This window comes from Ruditapes philippinarum, unplaced genomic scaffold (assembly GCF_026571515.1).
Source record: "Ruditapes philippinarum isolate M1 unplaced genomic scaffold, ASM2657151v2 ctg7358_1_1_1_1, whole genome shotgun sequence".
NCBI classification, from domain to species: domain Eukaryota; kingdom Metazoa; phylum Mollusca; class Bivalvia; order Venerida; family Veneridae; genus Ruditapes; species Ruditapes philippinarum.
The window spans coordinates 24,626-39,844 of record NW_026865438.1 but is presented as its reverse complement, the minus strand read 5'-3'; the positions used below and the strand labels follow the sequence as shown (position 1 = coordinate 39,844).

General features: G+C 31.9%; 1 long non-coding RNA gene across 1 annotated transcript; it reads left to right on the top strand.

Annotated features, from left to right (window-relative positions):
- Positions 1-4,898: 4,898 nt before the first annotated feature.
- LOC132729005 (uncharacterized) lies at positions 4,899-7,820 on the top strand. The gene is made up of 3 exons (XR_009625555.1): positions 4,899-4,976; positions 6,427-6,658; positions 7,306-7,820. It is a non-coding gene; the product is annotated as an uncharacterized LOC132729005 (long non-coding RNA).
- Positions 7,821-15,219: the final 7,399 nt, after the last annotated feature.

Here is a 15,219-nt window from a genome sequence, read left to right as displayed (position 1 = left end):
TTTGAATGGTTTGACCTGTACGAAATTTTACTCCTGTAATTTTGCCTAAAATACACCTGTTTTTCTGTTAAAAATTACAGCTGTATTTTTCTTCGGTTTTGATAAACTTATAGCAAATTACACCTGTTTTTTCAAAAATACACCTGTTTTACACCTGTACTATGAACGAAATATGTAAATTAACTTTTTTTTCTACGGGTCGAAAATACAGTTGTACTCTTTTACAGCTGTTCAAAATACAGGTGTAAAATTTTACAGGTCTAAAAATACAGGTGTAAAATTTTTTCAGCTCAAAAATACAGGTGTAAAATTTTACAGGTCAAAAATAAAATACAGGCGCCCTTATTGTTTAAGGGATGAAAACCACACATAAATGCAAAACATATTTGGCATGTTTGGTGCAAATATCTTTTTCATTGGGATAAATACACTTTGGTCAGAAATGTTGTGCATGTTGTGCTACTCAATCTTTAAAAATAAGAAATAGTTGAGGAGAAAATATCTTTTTACAAGATTAAGGTACAAATAGCAGACATTATACAATCACAATAGTTCACAATGGCACGCTGTGCTAAGGTGAGAGGAAATATCACTGAACTAGAATCACTATCACTAAAGATGGGGATATATATAACAAATTTTCACTTTGTCTTAAATGGATTACTATATTTTATTACATTCTGTTACAGTCTTACACTACTGATATTGCATCAATAAAATCCAAGTCATGAATAACACTGCTGGTATATCCTTTCATTTGAAGAAAAATTCACAAATGCTAATAAAGTTTTTTATCTTGTAAAAATTTATTGCCAGTATTTGTCAAATTAATGTCTACATATAAAAGTACTTGGAATAAAGCCTTTGCAAGTGTTTTCTCTTCTTAACTGGTCCCTGTCATTGTGATTTAAGATCCTGTTTAAAGCAGCTTCACCTGAATCAAATAAAACATCAATAGTTTATCATTAAATGAATACTAAATGATAATCATGTAACTTTCAATGCTTGCATTTTGTACTAATGTCATCAATGCACATATTCAGTGCCTGACCAATTCAATTTTTTAAATACGTCAATTAACTTCAACCTATATAATTATGTTTTGACAATTAATGAATACATGTATTAATTTTCCTACTTAATGCATTGCCTGATAAAAGATATTTCAATTCTATTAGTGGTAAACTGGTAACTTAACTTTAATAATTAAGGTAGACTTATTTTGTTTAACCATGAATTTCTGTCAAAACTATTCTAATTAGTTCAACTACAATTTCGTTTTACCATGTCTGTTTTAGTCCTTTGCTTTGTTTCATGTAGATCAACGTCTCTGGGGGTGTACTGTGACCTTTAAGAACAAAATTCATAGTTCATTATAAAAGATATGAAAATAAATTATGACCTATTAATTAGAAGTGAAGTATAAATGTATTTAATATCATCTCTTCAAGACTGTATTCAAAAATATAAAGCAGTTAACAGTCAATATTGTAGTATCTATTAAATGCTATTGGTGACAAAATTTACATTTAAAAATTATTTTCCAACTGGGTAAATAGAATGTAAAATATTATTTTTTTCAGAATAAAGTTGATAAAAATAATTGCTAGCAGACCTGAAATAATAACTTGTTTTTTTTGCATAAATGTATCCAACGGTTATTACCTGATTTTTTATGATTCTGGTTTTCTTCTTCTTGTCCAAGATTCAAATTTCATTTGCAACCAGCATATCCCATAATCCTGAATATTGTCATTTTCATTAACAAGACTGTAGCCTTGATTTTTTTCTTTGAAAAGTTTAAGAATTTACACCCAAACATTTTATACAAAATATTGCCTAGAAAATTGCTTATATCTCCACAATTTCTTAATTATCAATAAGATCCTTTGTGATACATGAGCACTATTTCCACAAATACCTCAGATTTCAAATTTTACAACTGTAGAACTGGACTGATTCATCATGCATAATTTTAAACAGGGATATTCCACAAATCAAAGCACCCATCATTTTACTTTCACAATCATAGACATATGAGAAAAAAAGTGTAATGTAGAATTTCAAATTCATAATAAGTTTTTAAAGATAACTTTGCAGTTTCCTTCTAAACAGACTTCTGAACATTTAAAATTTATAAAGTTGTTTCCCCCCAGAAAAAATCAAATGGAAGAGTCTGGACTGTAGCAGAATTTATGGTGGGAAAACAGGTGGTTACCATTATCAGACTGGTCATGCAGTGCAAGGTGTAAAATCAGTCAGTTGTGTAAAATCATTGGAGAGTAGTAGAGGTTAGATTGAGAGAGCTTAATGTACGAGTTTATTTCATACACAATTAACTTTACAGAGTGAAGAATAACTCATAATGTCTGCAAATTTGGAGTCTTGAATAAGAACATGTACCAGTTTGTTGTTGTTATAGTTTTGTTGTTGTTCTTTTTATACTTAAAAGAACAACAAGGACAGGCCTATGTAAACTATCTCATATATTTTAAAACTAAATAATCATATACAATGTACATGTATATTCAAATTAAGATAGCACTCTTGGTTCAAAGTTGCTTACATTATGAATGTTAAAAATTAAATCCTAAGTGTAAATAATGTGCATGCAGTCTGTACAATTGCATCAAAGATATTAAAGTATTTAAATAAGAACAATTTCTCTAAAAGATTTTCTAAGTGTGTATTGTACATCTTTATCATTGAAAATACAGTTGTAGTTTTGGACTTAGATTATTTTCATCACAAAATATCAGCTCAATATTTTCTAAGTATCAGAATTACATGTGTACATCTAAAACACAGGTCTTGTCTCAAAAATACACCTGTATAATTATGTTAAAATACACCTGTATTTCTTAGTCAAAATGTCAAATTCAGCAAACACAGGTCCCTTAGACCTGTATTTTTACAAAAACAGGTGTTTTTCAGTCGTTTTACAGTTGTAAAACAGAAGTTTTTTTCGTACGGGGACCTATTTTACAAACTTTAATTTTTTTATACTTTCACCCATCCAATATTATCTCAGCGTCTCTCTGACAAATTAAATTAGTTAGACTAATAATTTTATGAATACTATTGACCATGGTATTTGTAGCATGACATTATATAAGTTAATGGCAGATTGGTGTAACAAAAATTATTGTTTGTTTACATGGAAAAATAGAATCCCTTAAGAACACCCAAAATGACACAATTGAAAATGTTGCAGGCTCGGTTTGTTTGAGGATAAACAGTAGTAAACAGTACTGGAAAATGCAAGTTACTGTCCTCGCCCCCTAGCACATACTGGCTTAAAGGCCCATAATATGCCCCAGAAATGATTTTAATTTATTTTTCAAAAGTCTGTTATTTTTGGTGGCCTGTTATAACTTCTAAAAATATACTCAATGGGCAAATATCTGAACCAACTTTGACTCAGCTGTTGCTTTTTAGCAATCAGTGTACTGTATTGAAAACTCAATATAAACATTCTATTCTAAGATTTATTTACAAGAGTATTCACAGAGATGTTGCTACATTGCATGTGTAATCTAAACTGTCTATCAAAGAGGGCTCAGAGAGAGAGTTCTCAGAGTGTGCATATTTAATCAAGTAGGCGGAGCTAATCTCTAAATACTAACAACACTACAATCAGTATAGTTAAAGTGAATTAGTATTTTGTATGGAAGTCAAAAAACTACTTTGTTTACATGCAAACAGTTACAGGCCTTACATGTTGTAATTCTGTCCTAGAGGATCGAGGTTTCTGATTATTCTTTAAGGCTTCGGTTCTCACACCGACACTAACTGAGTTCAAATACTTTGCCAAATTCAGTTTTTATAGTCTAATTATTGAAATAATCTAAACCAAAGTTTTTTGAAAAACAAAGAAAAAAAATCACAGAATCTTGATGAACAGTATCCTGTTTGTTCAGTTCCCCCATTCTTTTTTTCATTAAGGGAACATACATTGTATTCTTTGGGAACATACGCCACTTTTCATGTAATGGCACTAACATTTCACATTGGAGGTTCCATGATTACTGCCATAAAAATACACCTGCTAATGTTTCTAATTTCAAAATTTTACCATTACATGTTTAAATGTTGAATACTGCTTAACCTGGTGCTATTGGGTGTGAACAGCAGCATGCACTTTCCAGTACTATCCATGAACTGGCTCAATCAAACTGAGTCTGCAGCATTTTCAATTTTGCTATTTGGACTTTCTTTTTAGAATAACTGTTTCTCTTTATGTACATAATTACCAAGTATAAAGCTTTAAAAAGCTTAAAAAATTAAATGAGCGAATAAATAGACCACTAAGGACAAACACATATGCAAACAGCTGGATTTTATTTATTTTGCTCAAGCATTGTCACTCAGTCATATTTGCCTGTATTTAAAGAAAGATTCTATAACTAGAGTTTTTTAGAAGGTAATTCCTAATCCAGAAGTGTTCTCCCACAAACAAGTATGCGTGGTTCCCGATTCTGCTCTATGCTAGTGCATACAGAAACAGACGATAGTACTTAGACTGTGTATCATATAAAACTTTATTTACATGATGATAAGGGGATTTTCTAATAATATGAAAAATTGTTGATATAAGAAAAATATATAATTAAATTGATAACATGGGATTTGACTGATTAATTTCACAAATAATCATTGTATTTTATAAACATGAATGATATTGTCTGAATGGTTATGGTCAACATTTTACTTGCTGTTGATTTGTTCCAATAGTTTTGATGCATTGACCCTGTTTTGAATTGGTATATATACATTGTACATGATGTAGCTGATTTGACTATTAAGCCAAATGATTTAGATAACTATAAGTTGGGAATGCTTTATTGTTGATATGAAAATCATATTAATGTTAAATAAGAAAATGCATTTATTTTCAGGTGTGTGATATAACAAAACTGTTGTGCGAGGTTTTTAATGTGACATGGTCAAGACATACTATGATAGTATTGTTCAGTGTAAGTTCTCATTAAATGTTTGTTTATAATAAAAACCCACATTTATTTTATTGAGCTTTGGAAAATTTTTGAAAACACATATTTGACTTAATAGTCAAAATTAAAAACAACATTACCCTCATGGAATTATTTCCTGTACAAAAGCAGTATACCAGCTTTTTTGCAATAAATGCTGTTGTTTTTTCCTTGTGTCCAGAATGATATGCACATACTGTTAAGAAATATATTTAGAAATACATTGAAAATTGTATATTTGTGCTATTCTTATTCTATTCTTCCCAATACATGTATGAATCAAAAGCTCGGCAACACTGTTCATTTTTTTGACATTTTACACTGTTCAAGTTATCATTATGAGAAAACAGAGCGAGTGCATGATCTGAAATTTTTGAATATAGGTTTTTTTGGTGAGATCTACATCAAATAGAATATCATATAATCAATCTTGAAAAATTATTTCCAATCCGGTCTAGTCAAAAGCCTCAGTGGAGTCCCTTTAAGTAATTCACATATGACATTGACCTTTAGATGACTGACCATCAAGGTCAAATACTGAATTTAACTTATTGTCATATCGTTACATTTATTTGTTTTCTGTTCGCATATATATTTATTAGAAGAAATTCCTTGAAAAAATATTTACCTCATTTTGACTGTAAAAGTACATAAATTATAACAACCTTAGAATTCAGCCATCAGAGGCCAATAATGCTTAAGGTATTAGAGTATAAGTCTGAAGTTTACAATATTTATGATTTCTCTTTGGTTACAGAGAGAAACAGTTTTCCTTTTTGTATTTTATTATATTGAAAAATGTATAATTTGCTATCAAGTTGTGTGTAACTAAATGTGTAGTACACTTTACATTATTTTCTGTTCTTAGTAATTAATCTATAGAATAAGAGTATAGGTAAAAGAATCTCTGGTAAAAAATATTGAAAATCTTAAAAGCACATATAATGTGTCAGAGGTAAATAATTTTGTAATTCTTAAGAAAGGTCAAACATGTTTTCAATAATGTTTTAATGATGTATTTAGAGCATTGTAAATGTTTAACAACTGAAAAGAGTAACACTGAACAAACAGTCATGTGTTCAAGTTGTAAAGGTAGCAAAATGTGAGCAGTATTATTTTGACTTCCATACAAAATACTAAATTAATGTAAATAATACCAATTGCCAGATAATTTCTCTACATGTACATGGTCAATGAGTACATGTAACTATTTGAGAAGTGCAACAAGATATGTAAAAGGAAAGTTTCAAAAATATTTTTTTTATCTTTTCTAAGGCTTAATGGACCTTTAAAGTTATTATTTAATATATTTAACACAGATATCATATGTGCAGAAAAAATTGTGGTTAAATGATATAAATTGCTTGTTTAATACTGATTACTTGTGCATGATCTTTAATATAAGACATTAAATTTTGTTTTGCTTTTTTTTTAGATGACTTCTGTCATGTTACTGTTTGATAACAGTGAAGGTACAGTAGGTTCAGCCAAGTTATATACATGTATACAGGACAAGACAGCTCAAACCGGCAGTTTGTTATAGCAAAAAGTGATGAAGTTTCAGCCTAGAAGTCTTCATGATGATGATGATGATCATAGTTATAGATTCTTTGAAATTATCTGTAAGGAAGGGGTTTCTGCTGCAGAGAATGAAAAAATTCATACAGGTTTGTCATTTTTTCAATAATAAATTTAGGTCTGTTGTTGATTGCATGTCAATAAAGGTCTTTCCTAATATCATAAGGTTCTAAGGTATGTCATCTTGTGGTTATAACTGATCCCTTAGCAATTAATTAGAGTCATCAAACTTTTTAAACATGTTAACTGTAATCACTTGTTGCATGGTGCATATGCCTGAAGTCAAGGATTTTGTGACAAATATCATCATGTTTTACTATTAGATTATGTGGAAAAATGATTAATGAATGAATTACAGTTTTAGGGTTTTTCCAAATTTTTAACTTGCACCAATGTTGTTGTACATAGGGTTTTACTTTCTAATGTTTGACTGATATCATTGCAGACCTTTTCTAATTCAAAATCATGACAAAGTATTTAAAATTAGAAGTCTCCTTTCCAGAATTACATTAATTCATTGTAGGACTAGTAATCATACAAAAAATATATATTATTGTAAACATGTTACACTAGAAAATTAAAATGTATGCTTATAGTGAAATGATCCATTCTAAAGTTAAATTTTCAATTATTTTTCTGAAAAACAATAAACCGATTATGCCCTGCTTCTAGTTTCTTGTATTTGAACAACTTATGCTGTTTAATTGTTTTACTAAACCTTGCTCCCACTTTGCAGTAAGAAGTTGCCCACTCTGTTCAAATGAAGCTGTCTGAAGTACCCAGTAGACAATGTATTATTTCTGGAACAACTTAATTGAAGTGAAGCTTACTATGTGAAGGAGTTATTTCTGTATTCAAAAGGAAACTTTTGCATACAGAATACCAATTGAGGTATAGTAGTTCACTTTAAATTTTTACTTTTATCCATCTAAAGAAAGCATGAGATACAAAAATAGGCGATAATAATTATTTTCCTGACACCAGAATACACTATGGTTCTGCTTGCAGTTAGAAGTGGTGTTCTATTCTTGTAAAGCAGCATTAATTGAAACCAATATTTGTCCTGTCATTTAATTGAAAGTAATTGACAATATTCTTGTTCGTTTTTCAGCAGCATTTGTAAAGTTAATTTAGTTTGAATATCACACCATCCATTGCTTTTGATTTTCTTGTGACCAGAAACTAGCATTTTACATAGTGGTGTAAGCTAACTATGATAATTCATGCAAAGATATGATAAAAAAAATTATAGAAATATGTCTTCGATTTACTGGTAAATTGTTAAGTATGGCATGTATGGAGCACATTGTCTTTATGTTTTGGAGTAAATTCAGTGCCAGATATCATAAACAATAACTTGCAACATGACAAATATATTTTATTTTCAGATATTTGTCATTAATCATTAATTTTTAATGTTCATCTTTGAAAGTGATTCTGTCATATTTCCTGAATTTGTTTAATTTCCTTCCTGATTTGCAAATATTTATTATCTACTCTTTATTTATCACATTTTTCTGAGAAATAAATGTATTTCCCACAAATTTCTGTTTGTTTATAGGCTTTTCATCCTCATTCAAATAAAGTCTGGCTACTTTTGAAATTATACTTTATTGTGAAATAATCTAAAAGTAATGTCATTTTTTTTTCTGAAAAACATGTTATAAGTTATGGTGTTCAATTGATTTCTGCAGGACAACTTATGAAGGAAATGAATTGTGTTGATACTTGCCATGTTAGTATCAAAAGACATATTTAGTTTAATTTTGGCTACAATAAATTATATTTGTTGCAGTAATGCCCCTTTTTAGCTCGACAAAATCTTTTTAAAAAATAGAGGTATCGTAACAGTCATTGACGAGGTTATCCACAAACTTGTATTTTGATCATTACTTTTTAGCTCACCTGAGCACAACGTGCTCATGGTGAAACTATTGTGACCCCCACCATCAAATTTTCGTTGGTCGTCAAAAATTTCTTTAAACAAAATCTCCTCGGAAACCAAAGACTGCACAGTAACCAAACTTTGCAGGAATGATCCTACAGAAGTGCCCTTTGGTACTTTTGTCCAGTGCATCACTTGAAAACTAGTAGTTTGAATTCAATACAACTTGATACAATGGTCAAACGAATGAGAGAAAATGCAGTGTACAATAACCATTACTCTATCTGCAGTATTTGTAGAGTTCTTCAATAAAACTTAATCAATGGTCAACCACGTTGAAAGGAAATGCAACATACAAGAACCACAACTTACTATCTTTAAATGCCCACGAACATAACTCTATTTCAATTCTTTTACAAGGTATTCTGTTACATCCAAATGTCTAAAGCAGTTTTGTGGGGGTATTAATCACATTTAGTGTAGTTCTAGTTTCAACTGACCATACTTTACTTATTTTTTGTGAGAATTTCATGAATCTCTCTGGGTGAAATTGTGACATTGATAAGTCATGTATTCACAATCACTGAAAGTTTATCCCTGATGGAACACTTATTACTAGTATGCATATAAACAGAAAGATTTTTCAACCATTTTCTTTTCGAGTTGTTTGAACTTGAATAACTATAATCCCCAAGAATGAGCATGTTTTTCATATGAAATTATCAATGCTAAGTACTTGTTAATAGAGGACTTGGTTATCTACTTCCAACTTCTGTTTCTGTCAGTAGTGTACTCTTAAAATTTATTCAACTTTCAAAGTATTATTTTGAGGATATAAAGCAGTTTGGTTTTTCGATCTCAACTGAACCACTTGAGAAAAAATACTGGTTTTTGTGTCGACTCTATGGAGTAGTGGCGACATATAGGGATCACTTCTTCGTCGTTTGTCTGTCCGTCCCTTACAAAACTTGTCCGGACTACTCATAAACCACTGGTGCAATTTCATCCAAACTTTACAGGAATGATCAGTACCAAGTCTAGTTGTGCATACTGTCAGCATTTTCCGGTTCAATGATTTTTGTCAGAGTGATGGCCCTTAAATAATTTTTATTTTTAAAGTTTGTCCAGACTTCTTCTCTTATACCACTAATGCAATTTCAAAGAAACTTTACAGGATTGATCTGTAGCTCAAGTCCATGCGCATGTTGCACGGGTTTTCCGGTTGAATGATTTTTGGCCGAGTTATGGCCCTTTGGTAAAAAGGTAATTTTTTCTGTGTGTTGCCAGATACACAAAAGCTTGTCCGGACTTCTCCTCATAAACTACCGGTGCAATTTCATCCAAACTTTACAGGAATGATCAGTACCAAGTCTAGTTGTGCACTGTCCGTCTGTTACAAAATTTGTCCCAACATGAAATTGGCCATCATGAGGTGACACATGTGATCACCAATCGCTCTTGTTAGTACTTTTGATAAACCGTGTTGTAATTGTTGGATGTCAATGATAAATCTTCCTGAATTAAATCATATGGCAAAATATTGCTCTTTCCTCTGTACTCAATCATTTCCACTTGAATATGACATGAACTTTTTCAAAAAAAGTTGCAAAAGGACATGATTTGGCCTTTCAAGTGATCACCAGCAAAATAATGTCATATAAATTTGTCAGCGCAAGCGACCCTCCAGTGCTTTCAGTGCTTTGATTAAGAAACGGACAGTTACTGTTGTCAATGTAAACAAATATCTGTCATACAGTTTAACACTCCGATTAACTTACAATCGTGATAGATCTAACAAAAAATAAATATGAGAACATTTTGTTTTATTGGTGTTTTTTATCGATAATTAGATCTACTGAACTCTGTACATTTTTTGTGTGAGAACAACATTTAGATCTAGTGCCAGATTTTTTATGAAATTTTGAGCTTTCAAGACTGATGTTTTGGTATTAACCTCTAAATAATGCACTCAGAATTGATATCTATTTCCTAATTAACAAACGTCACTTCATTATAAACATAATGTCTGTAAACATGTTTAAAGAAGGTACATGATATAACACACACTATGAAACATCTTTAAAAACGTTATAATATTGTGATCAATGTTGATACTCCGGTTATTTGTAGCTAAATAGCCATGTTTACGCAAAAATAGAAGCGAGGTACCACATTGGGAAATTAAAAAACAAATTTGCTCTCCATCGTGAAGTGAACTTATATCTACTCAAAAACATGAAATAAATATATATATAAGGTAAATGTGCCTGTTAATTAATTTTGGCATTGTCCAGTCAATTATGAGTCAAGCAACATTAAATGAATACAATAAAAATAATTTTATTTTACCGATTCCAAGAATAAGTCCTAAAGCCATTTTTTTCACAAACAGAATTCAATTTTTTAATATATATGAATGTTTAAATGAAAATATCCATAAGTAGTAAAGAATAATTTTATTGCCAAAGATTGATTTAACGTCTACAACAGGTAAAAAAACGACTTCAGTACAATAATTGATTTGAAGCGTTTGATAATAGTTGTATTCAAAACAAATCTTTCACGTGCTGTTAAACATTATATTTTCTTTGTCACGATGATATCGTGTATATTGGTATCTCGTATTTAAGATGAACATTAAAGATAGATTGTAAAATTTATTGTGTACATTGACATCTCGTTTATAAGAAGGACATAACAGATTTATTATTATAGTTATTGTGAGTCTTACTTTTAAATCCTGTGCCCTGCAAAAATTCTGTTCTTCCCCAAGCTAAAAAAAAGTTCTGCATTAATTTTGTTAATACATTGCTTAAAATACAAGTCGAATGTCAAAACACTGCACATAATGCTTCTTAATAACTGTGAATTTTCATCCTTCTGGTATGTAAAACGATGTAGAATCTAATAATAACTTGAAGGGTTTTTGTCCCCAAAACACATGTATTCCAAAATTATGTATGGTCACTCATGTGAAGTTTGGTGGAAATCCAACCAGAGGCTTATATGTGAGAGCCAGACGAGATTTTTTTTTAATTTATAGCTATGACGACCATTTTGTGCAGCGATGCATAACTAGGGACTGTACTTATTATTCCTGTAAATGTTGGTTGAAATTCCACCAGTTGTTTGATCTGTGAAAACTGGGCAAGATTTTTCTATTTTTAGCTCTGGCGGCCATTTTGTGCAGCAAATTGGAACGTGCACGTGATGTGCACAACACGGGATGATACTGATCACTCCTGTAAAGTTTGATTGATATCCCACCAGTAGTTTGACCTGTGAAGGCCAGACACGAATGTTCTATTTTTTAAGCTCTGGCGGCCAGTTTGTGCAGCAAAGCGGTACATGCCGGTGATGTGCACAACTAGGGACGGTACTGATCACTCTTGTAATATTTAGTTGAAATCCCACTAGTAGTTTGACCTGTGAAGGCCAGACAAGATTTTTCTATTTTAGCGATGGCGTCCATTTTGTGCAGCAAAGCGGAACATGCCGGTGATGTGCATAACTAGGGACGGTACTGATCACTCTTGTAATATTAAGTTGAAATCCCACTAGTAGTTTGACCTGTGAAGGCCAGACAAGATTTTTCTATTTTAGCGCTGGCGTCCATTTTGTGCAGCAAAGCGGAACATGCCGGTGATGTGCATAACTAGGGATGGTACTGAACACTCCTGTAAAATTTGGTTTAGATCCCACTAGTAGTTTGACCTGTGAAGGCCGGACAAAATTTTTCTATTTTTAGCTCCGGCATCCATTTTGTGCAGCAAATCGGAACAAGCAGGTGATGTGCACAACAAGGGATTGTACTGATCACTCCTGTCAAACCCAGCAGTAGTTTGACCTGTGAAGGCCAGACACACATTTTCTTTTTTTAGCTCTGGTGGCAATTTTGTGCAACAAAGCGGAACATGAGGGTGATATGCTCAAGGGATGGGACTGATCACTCTTATAAAGTTTAGTTGAAATCCCACCAGTAGTTTGACCTGTGAAGGCCGGACAAGATGTATCTATTTTTTAACTCTGGTGTCCATTTTGTTCATCAAAGCGGAACACGCCTGTGATGTGCACAACTAGGGATGGTACTTGGCACTCCTATAAAACTTGGTTGAAATCCCAACAGAAGTTTGACATGTGCAGGCCGACAAGTATTTTATATTTCTAGCTTTGGCGGCTATTTTGTGCAGCAAAGTGGAACGTGCCGGTGATGTACACGACTAATGATGATACTGATCATTCCTGTAAAGTTAGTTTGAATCCCAAACAGTAGTTTGACCTGTGAAGGCCAAACAATATTTTTTTCTATTAAAGCTCTGGTGGTCATTTTGTGCAGCGAAGCATAACTTGTCGGCGATGTGCTCAACACGGGACGGTACTGGTCACTCCTATAAAGTGTGGTTGAAACCCAACCAGTAGTTTGACCTGTTAATAAAAATATAAAATTAGATTTATCTATATGACTAGTTGTTTTGTAATCATATAATGGAATATCTGTCTTCCACGATAGATTCTGAGTTTCTAATGAAGACGTTCAGTTATATAATGACAGTGCTGGGATTTAGATTTTGGTTTCAAGTTATGTCGCTAGTATATTTTTTTATAAATTGGGCGGTTTTTACGACATCAGCAATATTTTTATAGAAAACAAAATATAAGAAGGCTGTCGTAGAAGTCGTAACACCTACAATAATCGGGAGCCATTAACTTTAAGCATTTTGGTTTCAGTTTGTGATTTGAGGGTCTGCTATAATCTTTATGAGAACAAGTTATTTAAGTCACTTTTCACTTTGGCCGACATTGGTTTGTTTCAGGTCAGTAAATTAGTAACGCCATCCAGTATGCAAAGTGTATCAATCATTCACAATTTTAAGATGCATATTATACATCTCATAGCTTTAGAAACGGCAGAGCTACTGATTAAGCTGCTTAAGGTTACCCATCATCAGTAATTATTAACTGGGAAGGTCGAAGTCGAATGCATTCAGACTTTACATTCGTCATAAAACACTGACAAACGAAGTAAAAAATTTGCTATAAATGCATATATTTTTTAAATTATGTTTTTTTATTTATGTTTAGATGTATGGGTTCTTGGCGACTCAATTCCTTATTGGGTTAGACAGCGGACAAAGACGTCAGGCAAGACTAACCTGAAGTTGAAGGATATATCAATAACTTGGTGGGGTGTTCGAGGCCTACGCTAGAAGTCTTTCCGTCAATCTGTTGAGTCACAGGACTTGTTTTCTTAACCTTCATCTTTTATTACATTACACATCGGAGGGAATGATTTGACAGATCTACCTATTTTAGATTTAAAAGACATATTCCGGAATGAGATTACTTATTTGCGCGAAGCCTTTCCTCTTACATTTTAATAATAGTAGCTATATAACAAAAGCAGATATTGCCTAGAGCGTCGGGAGGTTGGGTAGCCATTGAAAGGAAACGAACACTATTAAACTGAATAGGCCGTCATACAGTAATGTCGTCAGGCCAAAGCGATTTCATAGTCAGACATCGACGCAAAAACTGTGTTTTTTTTCGCACAGACGACATCCATCTTAATAATGTTGGTCTAGAATTGTATATAGTTTCTTTAAAGATCCTATATGTTTTGTGAATGATATTGTTACTGTGTGTATACCACACTTGCAAACAATTATATATGTATATTGAGTTGCAAATAAAACAATTTTCAAACATCGAAGACTATGTAAAATATGTACTGCAGATATTTGTGCACATTATATTTAATCAATAATTATATGCATTCATTTCTTATTGGAAAATCTGTCTTAGAATTTACAGAAAATATATTTCTTATTACCTCCTTTTATTTCATGAAATGTTGAATTCGGTAATATCTTTATAAATAATGCTTTTTGGAACTTACAATACTGACACATCTTAATTTGAGCATCATATTTATGAAGTAAAACCATGAAAAAAATGTGTTACAGGATCTTTAAAGAAATTATCTCATAAAAAATATTCCAGTTACACGATGAGAATTTGGGCAATAATTTTATCATATTTATCTTGGCCGTTAAATTATTTCTATAAGGAGTAGATCAGACATTGCATATGATTTTGTTTGGCACTTAAACTTTGAACCCTGATAATGGTCGTACTTTTCGTGACGGAGTACCCGTCAGGGAGGCCGACCTATGATCGGGAAACGAATTCAGTATTTAGTATTTAGATTAGTATTATACAGTTCTTCAGTCAACAAGTGTTTGGACAAGAATTTTGCTTTAATTTGTTTTGCCCTTAGTACTTGGCAATTCCTGTTTTGCGTTGCAGTGTTTGGTGATACCAAACAATGGTTCGGGTTGGAGTTTCTTTTTTCCAGCGGTGAAGGGAGACTTTAAAAATCTGGGAACAAAGTCGATTTCATTTACTGTCGTTATTTGGACCGATGAACACTGTGTTTTGTACTGGAATTAAAGCAAAAAGTATAGTTCTGATATACAACACATCAGGTCTCCTTTCGGTCGCAATCATTTAGATATGGATCACCATGTCAAATGTAAGCGGCAAAATCATTCCACACTATAAATGTACAACTTTGATAGCTTTGTTGAATAATTGATTCATTGATGCGTTATGTTATGTACGTACAAGGAACAAAATTTTGTACTGTTTTAATTTTGTGTTTTATTTCAATTTTTAAAATAATGTAAAGTCAATATAATTGTGAATTTATGCAAAGTGTTAGTGTCTGGCTCATATCAATTAAAATAACACTGATGAGAAGTGATT